Source organism: Salvelinus namaycush, chromosome 2 (assembly GCF_016432855.1).
Source record: "Salvelinus namaycush isolate Seneca chromosome 2, SaNama_1.0, whole genome shotgun sequence".
NCBI classification, from domain to species: Eukaryota; Metazoa; Chordata; class Actinopteri; order Salmoniformes; family Salmonidae; genus Salvelinus; species Salvelinus namaycush.
This window is the reverse complement of record NC_052308.1, coordinates 18,944,295-18,960,877: the sequence shown is the minus strand read 5'-3', so window position 1 is coordinate 18,960,877 and position 16,583 is coordinate 18,944,295. Positions and strand designations below refer to the sequence as shown.

The following is a 16,583-nucleotide window of genomic DNA, read 5'->3' as shown; positions in this document are numbered from 1 at the left end:
TAGCTCTGGTGGATCCAAGCCTAGCTGTGGCGCTGGGGTAGGCCCAGTTAACAGATGTTTGATTTGCTGCCCCTTGCAGCAGTGTATCTTAACCTCCCTCAATGTTTTATTTGCCTAGACCTGCAAATGAACACATCTGGCTGTAAGGCTGTTACCCTCAGGACTAAACTACAGATTAAAATGTACTACTTAGTCCATCAGAAACTTTAAGCAAATCGACCATTGTCATTAATGTAGTCGGAGTTATGTGCACAAGATTAGGTCTTGTAGGTTGTGTTTTGCACAGCAGAACTGATTAAAAATGGGCAATAATAGCCTGTTTTACTAATCACTGATTGCTGTGGTACATTTGGAGGGCTCTCGAAATGTTTACTGCAAGGGCCCTAACTGGGGTAATTATCACTCATTTAGTGCATTTTGAAATCATAATTGGCATAATCATTTTCATGCAGGAATGCCTTTCTGGGAAACATTTAACTATCACTGTAATATTTAGGGGTTTTATAGCCATGAATTCCTCTTGCCCAGATTGAAAACCATCACTGCTTGATTCATATAGGCTGCAGTTTATTAATATGATTATTATTAGCATAATGTGCAGCTTGGGTTGACATAGAGATTTTGATTAAGACATGTTTGCCTATACTGTATGTGTTGGAATGTCTGTAGAAATCTCTTGCCTTTCTCACGTTTAGGTGCTCAAATAATCCTAAGGTGTCCTACCTCATACTGACATTTTCTTTACCCAGGGACCACCAATGCTGCCTGACTAATTTTGATTAGTCTATAGTACATCCCCCTTTGGAGAGCTGCGCTCTGTCTATTGACGTAAACTTGCATTGAGAAAGATGACATTGTCCAAGGCTATTATTTACCCATGCAATATATATCAGAGACTAAGACGAAGGCTAAGGATTTGTTATTATACCTCTGTTAGCGTCAGAATGTTAACTGATTATTGGTTGTGTGTGTTTTGCATCTGTTTCACTGTGTGTGTTGACTGGAATGGACTGCTCCGACCTTTATTATTGAGATGATGGGGATAATCATTTTCCCTCTACTATGTCTGGGTAATTGCTCATGCCTGGGTGATGGGCCGGACTAATGCAACACCCACATCTGGGAATCGAGGGGGACTTTTACCCACTTGAATAACCTCTTAGACGGCAGCCTCAGTGCACCACAGTTCTGTTTGATCGCTCCAACAGGTCATGTTGACACAACCTGCCATTTCTTTATTCCTGGATTGTACTTCAAGTATATGTTTAAGAGTATGTCATGTCAGTAATAGTAGTAGATGTCCCAAAATCTAAATTCTATTTGTTAGGTAAGGACGAATTGTTCTAACGTAATGCTGCATGGAAAAAGGCTCATCTATAGATCTACTCAGGCCCCAAGTACAATCTGTTATGAGAGCACTAGACATTCAACACCACTGAGAAATGGCAGCATTCCATGAATGCACCATGTTGGGTGTTTTTGATGTGGCAGAAAGTGTGTTTAGAGGTACTGTAGTACAATGGCTGTCACAGGCATTTGAGAATATGATCAGATTCAAAATCACTTTCCGTTGTGTTATTTATCACTATAGCTTTTTGGAGTGGTGATAGATCATATATAGACATTATTCTGTGTCATGATACATTTAGGAAAGAGATAAAGAATATCCTTGGGGACAGTCAATGGCTCGTTTTACTTCACTCAGATGTTATTATTTCAAAGTTAGTTTGGAATCTTAAGATTAGAATGCTTGACAGCTTTATGGCAGGTAATTCCACACTTATTTCAAATGGATCTCTGAAGGCTTCACTTTTATAATTTTTTTTTCTCTCCATTAAACCTCCCTTATAATACATTGAAAGCACATCCAAGTCATTATGTAAAACGGGAGTATGTCTTAAAGTGTAGTTATTAAAATCACCACTTTTAAGTAAAAGGAGATTAAACTTGGTTCTGGTGTCAAATAGGTGGTTTATGCATTAACGGCTGCAGCACTTAAATCACGACTAAAAGCTTTCTCCAACTCCAGCAGAAATTCAGATTTTCTATAGAACTGTCCATCGCCTAGTGAAAACAACATTTTTAACACTCTTCCAGCACATGAAATTAGAGCTGGGGGATTTAGTTTAGGTAGAGGATTTTACCAAAGAGGTTTCAGTATTTGCAGATGAGTGAACGGATAATACTGCATGTACTCAGCAATTTTGTTTTAAACTAAACCATGTGTAACTAGTAGGCTTTTACACGTGGATACTTTCAGTTTTCATTTGAAGTTCAGGGAGGCAGCCTTTACTTTCAGAGAACACCATCTGTTCAAAAACAAGCCTACAAGTAGTCTCTTTCTGTCATGTACTGTAACCGAGGACACCATCAGATTTCTCTGCCTTCCCACTGCGAGTGCAGTTACAGTAATGCCCCTGTTCTCTGCCCAAAATACAATTATTTGTTTTGGGAATAATTGTATTGAGAATGTCCAAACTGTGGCCTTTATCCTATTAACTCTATGTCAATAATACAACACAGTGTCAGGCCGAGTCAGGGAAGAACAGCGAGATGGAGAGGGAGGGGACGGGACATTACAGGATAATATGGCCTTGACACAGCCTTCTCACAAGTCATCTGGAGTGACTCACCAGGACTCCAGGAAGAGGAATGTCTGACATGCAACATGAAAGCCAAGTGATACTGTATAAACACAATAACCAACCTTTGTTGGCCAGATCTGGGAAATATCAATTATTTTCAGTCAGTTCCCCTAAGCACTATTACTGTGAGCAGAAGGGGTCTGGGAAAAGCACTGTTATAGACAGATTGGTTTTAGAGATAATTGTGTCTGCTGTGAAAGGATGGTGGCTGGTTTTAAGAGTGCCTCGCATTTGGAAAACACTTGTCGCGCAAGGAGGGGAGGAGTTTTCAGCGTGTGATGACATTAGAATGGATGGCTCTTCCTGTTCAAGGAAATTAGATGACTGTCACTAGCTTCCCTGGTGCGTTTCTACCTCAGCTTCATATGGGGCATTCTGGAGAGCTGAATGGAGTCTGAGTATCATTACATAGAAAAAGCTCACGCCGTTTCTGCATTGTATTTTTTAAGGCATTTGATCTGAGGCGAACTTCAACATGCCATTTCATATGCCTTGCATGCATATTTTTGCGGATGTCACTTTGAAATCTTGCTTGGTTACACATTATTCACAACATACCTGTATAATTAGTAGTGAAGACATCAAAACTATTAAATAACACATATGGAATCATGTAGTATCCAAAAAAGTATTAAACAAATCAAAATATATTTGAGATTCTTTAAAGTAGCCACCCTTTGCCTTGATGACAGCTTTGCACACTCCTGGCATTCTCTCAACCAGCTTCATGAGGAATGCTTTTCCAACATTCTTGAAGGAGTTCCCACTTATGCTGAGCACTTGTTGGCAGCTTTTCCTTCACTCTGCGGTCTACCTCAACCCAAACCATCTCAATTGGGTTGAGGTTGGGTGATTGTGGGGGCCAGGTCATCTGATGCAGCACCCCGTCACTCTCCTTCTTGGTCAATTAGCCCTTACACAGCCTGGAGGTGTGTTTTGTGTCATTGTCCTGTTGAAAAACAAATGATAGTCCCACTAAGCGCAAATCAGATGGGATGGCGTATCAATGCAGAATGCTGTGGTAGCCATGCTGGTTAAGTGTGCCTTGAATTCTAAATAAATCACCAACAGTGTCACCAGCAAAGCACCATCACACCACCTCCTCCATGCTTCAAGGTGTGGAACCACACATGCAGAGATCATCTGTTCACCTACTCTGCGTCTCACAAAGCCACAGCGGTTGGAACCAGAAATCTCAAATTTGGACTCATCAGACCAAAGAACAGATTTCCACCAGTCTAATGTCCATTACTTGTGTTTCTGGCCCAAGCAAATCTCTTCTTATTATTGGTGTCCTTTAGTAGTGGTTTCTTTGCAGTAATTCGACCATGAAGGCCTGATTCACGCAGTCTCCTCTGAACAGTTGATGTTGATGTGTGACTTGAACTCTGTGAAGCATTTATTTGTCTGCAATCTGAGGTGCAGTTAACTCTAATGAATTTATCCTCTGCAGCAGAGGTAACTCTGGGTCTTCCTTTCCTGTGGTGGTCCTCATGAGAGCCAGTTTCATCATAGCGCTTGATGGTTTTTGCGACTGCACTTGAAGAAACTTTCAAAGTTCTGGAAATCTTTCCGAATTGACTCACCTGCATGTCTTAAAGTAATGATGGACTGTCGTTTCTCTTTGCTTATTTGAGCTGTTCTTGCCATAATATGGACTTGGTCTTTTATCAAATAGGGCTATCTTCTGTGTACCACCGCTACCTTGTCACAACACAACTGATTGGCTCAAACGCATTAAGAAGAATATACATTTCACAAATTAACTTTTAACAAGGCACACCTGTTAACTGAAATGCATTCCAGGTGACTACCTCCATGAAGCTGGTTGAGAGAATGCCAAGGGTGTGCAAAGCTGTCATCAAGGCAAAGGGTGGCTACTTTGAAGAATCTCAAATATATTTTGATTTGTTTAACACTTTTTCGGTTACTACATGATTCCATGTGTTATTTCATAGTTTTGATGTCTTCACTATTTACTCCTGAGGTGCTGACCTGTTGCACCCTCGACAACCACTGTGATTATTATATTTGACCCTGCTGGTCCTCTATGAATATTTGAACATCTTGGCCATGTTCTGTTATAATCTCTACCCGGCACAGCCAGTAGAGGACTGGCCACCCCTGATAGCCTGGTTCCTCTCTAGGTTTCTTCCTAGGTTCTGGCCTTTCTAGGGAGTTTTTCCTAGCCACCGTGCTTCTACACCTGCATTGCTTGCTGTTTGGGGTTTTAGTCTGGGTTTCTGTACAGCACTTTGAGATATCAGCTGATGTAAGAAGGGCTTTATAAATACATTTGATTTGATTCATTATTGTTCTATAATGTAGAAAATAGTAAAAATAAAGAAAAACCCTTGAATGAGTAGGTGTGTCCAAACTTTTGACTGGTACTGTGTGTATATATATATATATATATAAATTGCTCAAAGAACATGGGGGGGAAATTGAAACCACCCACAGGCCAAATTTGGGGAACCATGCACTAGTGTACAATGTGTTCATCTGTGTGAAACAAACGGAAATACATAAGACACTTGAGGTTTCCGTTGAGCTTTTTATGATCATAAAAATGTCCTTGCTAAGTGCATCCCACATGCAATGCATGCATGGTTCATTTTTAAACAAGGCTGTGCCTCATAAATAAAGGTGGTTTCCCCCCCCCCCCCCGTCTCCTTTTGTTGCTGGACTCTGGTGCGTTGGCTCATAAACAGAGGGAAGTATCCTCTCTTGACCATGGCTTAAGTGAAATCACTGTCTTCCCTTTCATGAGCGGCCACATTGTTTTCTGCTTTGCCTTTGATGCGGGTGCTCTTTGTGGAGGATGCAAGCGCAGCCCCACCTGTAGAGCTGTCCAGATAAATGGTAAGAGCCAGGAGTGGGCGTTCGTCCTCTCGCCATCTGCGTGTTATCGGTGAGGACACCCCTCTGCTGCGGGGCATTGTCAGTACCATCTCCCTCAAGGAGCTGAGCCAGGCGGACTCCACTGAGCCGCAGGTGCTATTCACACTACTACCAAATATTTTTGTAAGTAAACCAAGATAAACCACAGCCTGTTGTTTCAAATTGGAACATATTAGTCATAGTGCGCAGAACAAGCAAGTAGGTGGGTAGAGCCAGTCACGAGCTAGGGAGATTCTATTGGCACATTCTAGCAAACATTTGCATATTTCCGTTAAGGAACGCCTACTCTGAAGTGCGCGTGGGCAATAACTCAATTCGCCTTTGCACTCCTTACAAACAATGCATTTTTTTAAAACTTTGGCAAAGGGTAAAGTCTGCAAAACTAGTTCACTCTGTTCATAACAGATTTTAGTTTTGTGAACAGAACTTTGCGATCAAATGTTTCATTGAGGAGAAAATTTGCAGAATGTCGGCCAAAATCCATCTCGTTCCATCTTCCCCACTGTCGGCCACTGAGCTACTGTGTTCTGTATTCGGAGGGAATGTAGGCCTATAAACATATGGATGGATCACTCACTGTGAGAAGTAGTCTGCACATGAATTGCAGTTAAACAAAGAGAGCATTGTGCATCATTCCATGTCAGCTCATTAGAAGATGGTATGAAACCATACAGTCTTATACGCCACAATTTTGGACATGCATATGATGTGAGTTGATATTCAGTCACTTTTTCTTTCTCAGTGGCATAGATGATTTTAGATGTGTAGAATTTTGAAAACTGTAACTCAGTTAAAAAAGTGTTGTCCTTGTCACGCCCTGACCATAGAGAGCTTTTTATTCTATGTTGGTTAGGTCGGGGTGTGATTAAGGGTGGGTTATCTAGGTGAATTATATTTCTATGTTGGCCTGGTATGGTTCCCAATCAGAGGCAGCTGTTTATCGTTGTCTCTGATTGGGGATCATATTTAGGTAGCCATTTCCCCATTGTGCTCTGTGGGATCTTGTCTAGGTATAGTTGCCTGTGAGCACTACTCTGAGCTTCACGTTTCGTTTGTTCGCTTTATTGTTTTTGTTATTTAGTTTCTCTTCCAAAATAAAGGATGGAAACATACCACGCTGCATCTTGGTCCACTCCTTATAATGAGCGTGACAGTCCTGGGTGTGTTTTATTGTCCCACTGTTGTTATTTGTAGGAGAGGACTATGCAAAGGATAATCAACGAGAGGCTATGCGTTCTAAATATCTTTACATGGCTTAGGCCTATGACCAGGATGGACATTTTTTAAAGAAAAAAATCACAGGTCAGGTGTATTCAGGATGCTTTGAACATTAAATGAACAGTCAAAATTGAACAACTTTGTTGCTTTGCGATTTTGGGGAATGAAATTTAAAGTATGCAAAAATCATTTTTTTTTTTTAAGGTGGTTTAACACTTTATTCAGACAGTAATGAAATGAGATGGAGATACCGGCAAATGCTAGAAACAGTGGGAGGGTTGGAAGCAGGGATTAATCCCTGTTCTCAGGTGGAAAGTTGTGGAAAGTGCTTTGCACAGGAAATATTAATAGTTGATGGCAGAGGGTCACCAAATCATAGATTTCAATCTCCTTGTCCATAGACTGATTTCAAGGTAAGGACACAACATTTTGTATTTATTAATTTGGGTGAACTATCTCTTTAAAATAGGTCTGGAAGAAATTCCTGCTTGCTCTCCAGGAGGGTTGGCCACCCCTGGTCTATGTTTACCAAGTGCTGGGTGTTTGAAAATGTTCTTGTTATAACCAATTAATTTCTCAAAATCACCAAACCTTGAAGAAAAATCTAATGGATCAATATTCCGGTGGTTTATGCCTACTAGTTAATGATCCTTGACATCGTCTTCTTCTACAAAGACAAAATATATATATATAGCATGTGCACAATACTAAAATGTCCAAAATTGTTTGATTCCTGGAGAATTTAATATCCAATGCTAATGTGTATGATATATTCAAAACTGTCCACGAAGGCCTGCAAAAATACATAGCCTCATAATTAATTTTCAAAGACACAAGTAGACATATGAGATTTCAAATATGTGATTACACTGGCAAAATTGGGAAGAAGTGGAATAATAAGTGTGGGGAATAACATTCGTGTTCTTGCTGACAAGCACAGTAATTACCATATATTTTAGCCCCATTAAGAATGAGAATTGTTCCACTGATCAGACTAAATAAAGTAAATAGATAACATCTCCAGAAGACAAGATGACATACACCTGCCCCTACACCCTAACCAAATAAATGTTATATTTATTGTATGGAATCAAACTTTGTATGGAATCAAACTTACATTTTTGGGTTCACAATCTATTTGAGTAAATCATTTTCATAGTTATAAATCAGCTCACTTTACCAAACTTGATAAAACATACTGTAGGTCTTTCTGCTGCCGTTTCTTTGTCACAACCTTAATGCCAATCACCAAACGAGTAGACTAATGCAAGTGTGGATTAAATTGACTTTAGTACATTCTGTCAATAGGCTGCATTCTGCAATAGCGACGGGAGTAAAAGCAACCACATTTTGTTGACAACATTGTAAATAAAACAGCCCTACGATGCGACTCTTTTTACCGTTCTATAAACTTCACAGCGAACGTTCTCGCTCTCCATTCAGCTCCGCTCTTATCTTGAGTGGTGTTTCTTTAAAACATGCATTCAATCCCATTGATCCCTTACATAACTAGACCAATCATATGCTTCAGTGTGCCGCAGTTCACAGTGCAGGACAATGATAAAGGTTTTGCTCGTGATGTTAAATTGCAAGCGCAAATGCTCCGATTCCAAAACGATTTGGAGCACAGTTGAAAAGTTGGATGAGTTTGAAAAATAAAAGCAGTAATTTTCAATGCGGCGTGCCGTGAGAGCGGGAGAAGAGGGTCAAATGCGTGTGTCTCACAGCCAATGCGTGAGAGTTGGCAGCTCTGTAAACAATGGCTCTATTTACTTTTGTTATTACCCTAACATGTACCCTATGATACGAAGGCAATGTGTCCCGGCGCTCAGACGGACTCCAACAGTTGAGTTTGAGGTGAGGAAGACTGTTTCAGGTCTTGTTTTTAGTCCTATAATTTAACAATATAATGCTTATCTTTATAAAAAAATGAAGGAATTACCCTCCTTCTGTACGTTTTTATCTGTATAGCAGATGCAGTATCCATCTGACATAAAGAAATGCATGTCAGTGTTGCATCATGCCACCGGCATATCTCTATCTCTGGGGTTAGGCCTAATCTTCTCTTCCCATATATAGGCTATATATACAGTGTATTCAGACCCCTTTACCTTTTCCATATTTTGTTTAGTTAGTCTTATTCTAAAATGGATTAAATAAAACGTCAATCGACACACAATACCCAATAATGACAAAGCGAAAACAGGTTTTTAGAAACGTTTGCAAACGTATTAAAAATCAAAAACAGATACCTTATTTACATAAGTATTCAGACCCTTTGCTATGTGACTCGAAATTGAGCTCAAGTGCATCCTGTTTCCATTGATCATCCTTGAGATGTTTCTACAACTTCATTGGAGTCCACTTGTGGTAAATTCAATTGATTGGACATGATGGCAGCGGGTAAAAGGCACACACCTGCCTATATAAGGTCCTACAGTTGACAGTGTATGTCAGAGCAAAAACCAAGCCATGAGGTCGAAGGAATTGTCCCTAGAGCTCTGAGACAGGATTGTGTGTAGGTACAGTTCTGAGGAAGGGTACCAAAAACATTCTGCAGCATTCAAGACTGTTGGAAAAGCATTCCAGGTGAAGCTGGTTGAAGCAGGTGAAGAGAATGCCAAGAGTCTGCAAAGCTGCCATCAAGGCAAAGGGTGGCTACTTTGAAGAATCTAAAAAATACATCTGTTACAAAACACCAAAAAGTTGAATGACATTCGGAGATTGTCAATTGAATGACATTCGGAGATTGTCAAGCCAAGCCTTCGATACTGGGTAAGCCCACAAGGTAGGGAGGGATGTATTTTCTGTTTGTCGAGATTGACATAGTCTATTTATTTTGGTGTTGAAAACACAAACCATGATATTGAAGTGCCCGAAGTCAGTATGCTTTGTTTATTGGCTGTGCGGTACATTGGCACAGAAACCTGTTGGTGGAAATTGTGTTGCATATATTTTATGTAGTTATATAAATATGGCATCAAATTGTTGAAATTAGATTCCCCCTAGCTGATCATTGTCTGCAGCCGGCTCGTCTGTGGTGGTCGGTGAACCCTCAACCTTCTGGCCCGTAGCCCTGCGTGGCATCGACTGGGCCACAAGCATGCTGAAGTGGCAAAGTCTATATCCACGTTTATAAACACAGGGACACTACAGTTATTTTTGTGGTAAACATTATTTTGAGTTTATATGAGGGGGGAGGGTGTTAAATACATTTTACAGTATAAGGTGAGGTTCATGTGAAAATATTTGTAACTTTGGAGAGGAGGGTGCATTTTGTTTTTATGACACCTTGAGTTGGACCAGCCTCTCCCCCCAGTAAATGTTGATCTGTCCCTAAGAATTAATTATAGCCATTGAATCTACCGTGCTGATATGCCGTGTGATATAGGGAAATAATGTACGCTCTAGAATGCCCTTCAAGGCAATTATAAATGAGTATTCAACAATGCCATGGATTAAATTCTACATTGAGTGCTAGCATCAAATGTCAAGGCTGTCAGTGTTGTCCTTCCTCTTTTGCTAGTCAGGGCCTTGAGGTATGAAGATGAGAAGCACAGTTGGCAGAGGAGCGCAGTTGTAGCTGTCAGACTGGCTGCGGTTAAAATAGGACTGGCTTTATGAATATTAAACAACAGCTTTCAGCAGATAACTATACAATGTGTTCCTTCCTCAGCACTAGAGCTCCTCGTTACAGAACAGACGTGGCTGTTGTTTCAATGCAACACATTTGAGCAGGGCCTTTTACCATTGTTGTGAATTCCACTCTACAGAAGATGTCACTTTTCCTTTAAGGAATACAAGTATTGTTATAAGTTGCACTTAAACAATGTTTAGGCATTAACTGGATGGACTAAAGACATACAGACCCAGTTCTAGTGTTCGTTGTTGAGGATTGATGGGTTGAGACAATCCCTCACTATTCTCAAATGTACTGTAGTTATGTTTGGTTGGACTCTTGGTGCACTTGGTACTTCTGTGTTACATTACACATGTTTGAATTAAACAGTGATGAACTATGTGAAATAAACTATGTTTATTGAACTATGTGAAATAATGGAGTGCACATCTTTACATTTCAGACAGTGTCTGCTAGTCTCTCTTGCACTGTGTGACTCACATTCACTTTTTTATTTGCTAAACAAATTTGCTTTAAAACTGCATTAATGGTCAAATATGGATCCTTTCAGTCTAATATCCAAACTGCTCCTCCAATTAGGGTGAATGGGTAATTTATATAAAGTGTAAAGAGTGGTCTGCTCCACAGATGCAGCTCAGGTCAAATCAATATGCTTGGTCTGATGTAATGTGTGCCTTTAGTAACATGACTCAGCCAATGGATTGATTACCACTCAATGTGTATCAGCCTATGGACTGCAGTCAGACAGAATCTTGTTATATTCGGAATGCGCTTTTCCCTACAATTTACACTACAGTAATGTCTGGACAACAATGTAAGCAATGTTATTTGTATTAGAATAAAAGCAACATTCCAGACTTAGTAACTTGAGAGAGAAAGAGCAGCGGTGATAGTTTAGCACCACCTTGTCCTCTTCTCAACGGGAAAGGACACAGAGGGCAGGCGGGAATGTTCCCCAGGGTCTCCTCCCACAGAGTAGTGGGTATCACAGGCACACAGTCAAGGCGCTAGGCCTCTCACTTGTAATAGGTTGCATCTATATAATGGATTGCATTTATATAGCTCTTTTCACATGGTCTCAAAGCGCTTTATAGTATATTGTGAGGGGAAAAGTGGCCTCACCAACAATGTGTAACACCCACCCTTAGACCCACGGTGGTTTTCCTCAGATGGAGACTGACATGATTCTCTGTGAGAATTCTGAGAATAGAAACTCAGAGGGAAAGAGATAATCACAGAAATGAACATTCAAACATTAAGCTTCCCTTTTGCCTTGGATTGATTTCAGTGCACTGTTTACATTAGACTAAGCATTTCAAATAGGATTCTAAAACACTTAGTTGTCTAGTCCTAAAGGGGGAAAGGTGTGATTGACCAGTTGACTTGATCTCCACAACAAACCTGTGGAGATCAAGTTCAACATTTATTGCAGACAGGTCGCTAATAAGGTGTAGTTGTGGCTCAGTTGAGGCCCAGTTCCCTACGGTATCACCACACTACACTGTTTATTTCACGGTCTGTACAGGCCAGGCTGCACACATTTCATACCGTCTCTTCACATACACAAAGGAAATGGATCTCAAAATGCATCACCTTTTATGGTTACGTTTTGCTTTCTCTATTTGTAAGACAATGGTTTCATTCTTCATAGAGAAAAAAGTACTGTGATCAAATTACTATTGTGTATAACGTAAACAACCGTATGTTATGGCAGAGGGTGAAGGTTTCCATGCCCCCTATCAAGCACCCTCAGGCCTTTTAGCAGCATACAGACAGGTCTTATTGAACTGATGTTGTTTATGTCTTTAGTTGCCCTACAGTTCTAACCACCACTGAACTGTCATCCTTCTGATTTTGTGACAGTGAATACTTTGTTCACATTTTCATGCTTTTCATTCTCGATAAATTCATTCTGTGATATTGTCTACAAACAATAATAATTGTTGAGCCATAGAATAGAAGCTCTCTATGAAATCATTGATACTTTCAGTGTTTGCCAAACCAGGGTCCTGGGCATCAATGTTATCCATGAAAGGTTCTGTGTTGTCTGAGGCTGTTGTGGTGTAAATGTCATTTTGTTCTAGTACTGCATCAAGGTTTTGTCAGCCTTTGTGATAGCAGACCCTTGTACAGGAGGTGACAGTGTAAAGGCAGGTGAATGTGCCTGCGGGTGTATCCTGGTTAAATAGGTGCCAGTGGGCCATCCACAGGGAGGGCTGATGTACTATAAGCTGTCAGTGACATTTTAAAAGCCCCTATACACACACAAACACACACACACACACACACACACACACACACACACACACACACACACACACACACACACACACAGCATCTCATTACAAAGCTGGGTCTGTGTGTTGGACTTGGAGGTTTCTGGGTGAAAGCCTTTTGTCTGAGTCTGTCCTCGACAGCTGGGCTGTCTGCCTCTGCAAAGTCAGGGAGGGAGCTATACTGAACAAAAATATAAACGCAACATGCAACAATTTCAAAGATTTTACTGAGTTACAGTTCATATAAGGAAATCAGTCAATTCAAATAAATTCATTCGGCCCTAATCAATGGATTTCACATGACTGGGAATACAGATATGCATCTCTTGGTAACAGATACCTTGAAAAAAAGGTAAGGGCGTGGATCAGAAAACCAGTCCGTATCTGGTGAGACCACCATTTGCATCATACAGCACGACACATCTCCTTCGCATAGAGTTGATCAGGCTGTTGATTGTGGCCTGTGGAATGTTGTCCGACTCCTCTTCAATGGCTGTGCGAAGTTGCTGGATATTGAAGGGAACTGGAACACATAGTCGTGCACGTCGATCCAGAGCATCCCAAACATGGTCAATGGGTGACATGTCTGGTGAGTATACAGGCCATTGAAGAACTGGGACATTTTCAGGTATACAGATCCTTGCGACATGGGGCTGTGCATTATCATGCTGAACCTTGAGGTGATGGTGGCGGATGAATGGCACACCAATCGGCATCAAGATCTCGTTAAGTTATCTCTGTGCATTTAAATTGCCATTGATAAAATGCAATTGTGTTCGTTGTCCGTAGCTTATGCTTGCCCCCACCATAACCCCATGGGGCACTCTGTTCACAACGTTGACATCGGCAAAACGCTCGCCCACACGATGCCATACACGTGGTCTGCGGTTGTGATGCCGGTTGGACGTACTGCCAAATTCTCTATAACGACGTAGGAGGTGGCTTATGGTAGAGAAATTAACATTCAATTCTCTGGCAAGCGCTCTGGTGGACATTCCTTCAGTCAGCATGCCAATTGCACTCTCCCTCAAAACTTGAGACATCTGTGGCATTGTGTTGTGTGACAAAACTGCACATTTTAGAGTGGCCTTTTATTGTCCCCAGCACAAGGTGCACCTGTGTTGTGATCATGTTTAATCAGTTTATTAATATGCCACACCTGTCAGGTGGATGGATTATCTTGGCAAAGGAGAAATGATCACTAACAGGGATGTAAACAAATTTGTGCCCAAAATCTGAGAGAAATAAGCGTTTTGTGTATGGAACATTTCTGTGATATTTTATTTCAACTCATGAAACATTTGACCAAGGCTTTACATGTTGGGTTTATATTTTATTTCAGTGTAGAAAAAGCAAACACTGAAGAAACATGGTTAGCTTAACACTTTCTGTGAGCCACAGAAAGTTTATAAAGCATTATAAAGCAGAGTTTATAAAGCATTGTAACTAGGTATATTAGTATAGAGTAGTTGTTTGTGTAGTAAACAGTGCATTCGAAAGTATAAAAAAAAAAAAATCCCCCACATTTTGTTATGTTACAACCTTATTCTAAAATTGATTAAATAAAAAATATTCCTCATCCATCAACACACAATACCCCATAATGACAAAGCGAAAACAGGTTTTAAACAGAAATACCTTATTTACATAAGTATTCAGACCCTCTGTTATGAGACTCGAAATTGAGCTCAGGTGCATCCTGTTTCCATTGATCATCCTTGAGATGTTTCTACAACGTGATTGGAGTTTACCTGTAGTAAATTAAATTGATTGGACATGATTTGGATAGGCACACACCTGTATATACAGTTGAAGTCGGAAGTTTACATACACTTAGGTTGGAGTCATTAAACCTCGTTTTTCAACCACTCCACAAATGTCTTGTTAGCAAACTATAGTTTTGGCAAGTCGGTTAGAACATCTACTTTGTGCACGACACAAGTCATTTTTCCAACAATTGTTTACAGACAGATTATTTCACTTAGAATTCACTGTATCACAATTCCAGTGGGTCAGAAGTTTACATACACTAAGTTGACTGTGCCTTTAAACAGCTTGGAAAATTCCAGAAAATTATGTCATGGCTTTAGAAGCTTCTAATAGGCTAAATGACATAATTTGAGTCAATTGGAGGTGTACCTGTGGATGTATTTCAAGGCCTACCTTCAAACTCAGTGCCTCTTTGCTTGACATCATGGGAAAATCAAAAGAAATCAGCCAAGACCTCAGAAGAAAAATGGTAGAACTCCACAGTCTGGTTCATCCGTGGGAGCAATTTCCAAACGCCTGAAGGTACCACGTTCATTGTTCAAACAATAGTACCCAAGTATAAACACCATGGGACCACGCAGCCATCATACCGCTCAGGAAGGAGATGCATTCTGTCGCCTAGAGATGAACGTACTTTGGTGCGAAAAGTGCAAATCAATCCCAGAACAACAGCAAAGGACCTTGGGAAGATGCTGGAGGAAACAGGTACAAAAATATCTATATCCACAGTTAAATGAGTCCTATATCGACATAACCTGAAAGGCCGCTCAGCAAGGAAGAAGCCACTGCTCCAAAACCACCATAAAAACCAGACTACGGTTTGCAACTGCACATGGGGACAAAGATCGTACTTTTTGGAGAAATGTCCTCTTGTCTGATGAAACAAAAATAGAACTGTTGGCCATAATGACCATCATTATGTTTGGAGGAAAAAGGGGGATGCTTGCAAGCCGAAGAACACCATCCCAACCGTGAAGCACGGGGGTGGCAGCATCATGTTGTGCGGGTGCTTTGCTGCAGGAGGAACTGGTGCACTTCACAAAATAGATGGCATCATGAGGATGAAAAAGTATGTGGATATATTGAAGCAACATTTCAAGACATCAGTCAGGAAGTTAAAGCTTGGTCACAAATGGGTCTTCCAAATGGACAATGACCCCAAGCATACTTCCAAAGTTGTGGCAAAATGGCTTAAGGACAACAAAGTCAAGGTATTGAAGTGGCCATCACAAAGCCCTGACCTCAATCCCATAGAAAATTTGTGGGCAGTACTGAAAAAGCGTGTGCGAGCAAGGAGGCCTACAAACCTGACTCAGTTAAATCAGCTCTGTCAGGAGGAATGGGCCAAAATTCACCCAACTTATTGTGCAAAGCATGTGGAAGGCTACCCAAAACGTTTGACCCAAGTTAAAGAATTTAAAGGCAATGCTACCAAATACTAATTTAGTGTATGTAAACCTCTGTCTCTTTGGGAATGTGATGAAAGAAATAAAAGCTGAAAGAAATCATTCTCTCTACTATTATTCTGACATTTCACATTCTTAAAATAAAGTGGTGATCCTAACTGACCTAAGACAGGGAATGTTTACTAGGATTAAATGTCGAATTGTGAAAAACTTATTTTAAATATATTTGGCTAAGGTGTTGTATGTAAACCTCCGAACTTCAACTCTATAGGTCCCACAGTTGACAGTGCATGTCAGAGCAACACCCATTTGTCCGTAGAGCTCCGAGGCAGGATTATGTTGAGGCATGTAAAGGGTACCAAAAAATGTATGCAGCATTGAAGGACCCCAAGAACATAGTGGCCGCCATCATTCTTAAATGGAAGAAGTTTGGAACAACCAAGACTCTTCCTAGAGCTGGCCGCTTGGAAAAACCTGAGCATTTGGGGTAGAAGGGCCTGGGTCACTCTGACAGAGCTCCAGAGTTCCTCTGTGGAGATGGGAGAATCTTCCAGAAGGACAACCATCTCTGCAGCACTCCACCAATAGGCCTTTATGGTACAGTGGCCAGACGGAAGCCACTCCTCAGTAAAAGGCACATGAAAGCCCCCTTGGAGTTTGCCAAAAGGCACCTAAAGGACTCGCAGACCATGAGAAACAAGTTTCTCTGATCTGTTGAAACCAAGAT

The 16,583-nt window shown here is 40.8% G+C and overlaps 1 protein-coding gene across 1 annotated transcript in view; it reads left to right on the top strand.

The window, feature by feature from the left end:
- The window catches only part of fhit (fragile histidine triad diadenosine triphosphatase), a 333,926-nt gene that overhangs the window by 14,717 nt on the left and 302,626 nt on the right, over positions 1-16,583 (top strand). The gene's annotated exons all lie outside the window — the stretch shown is intronic.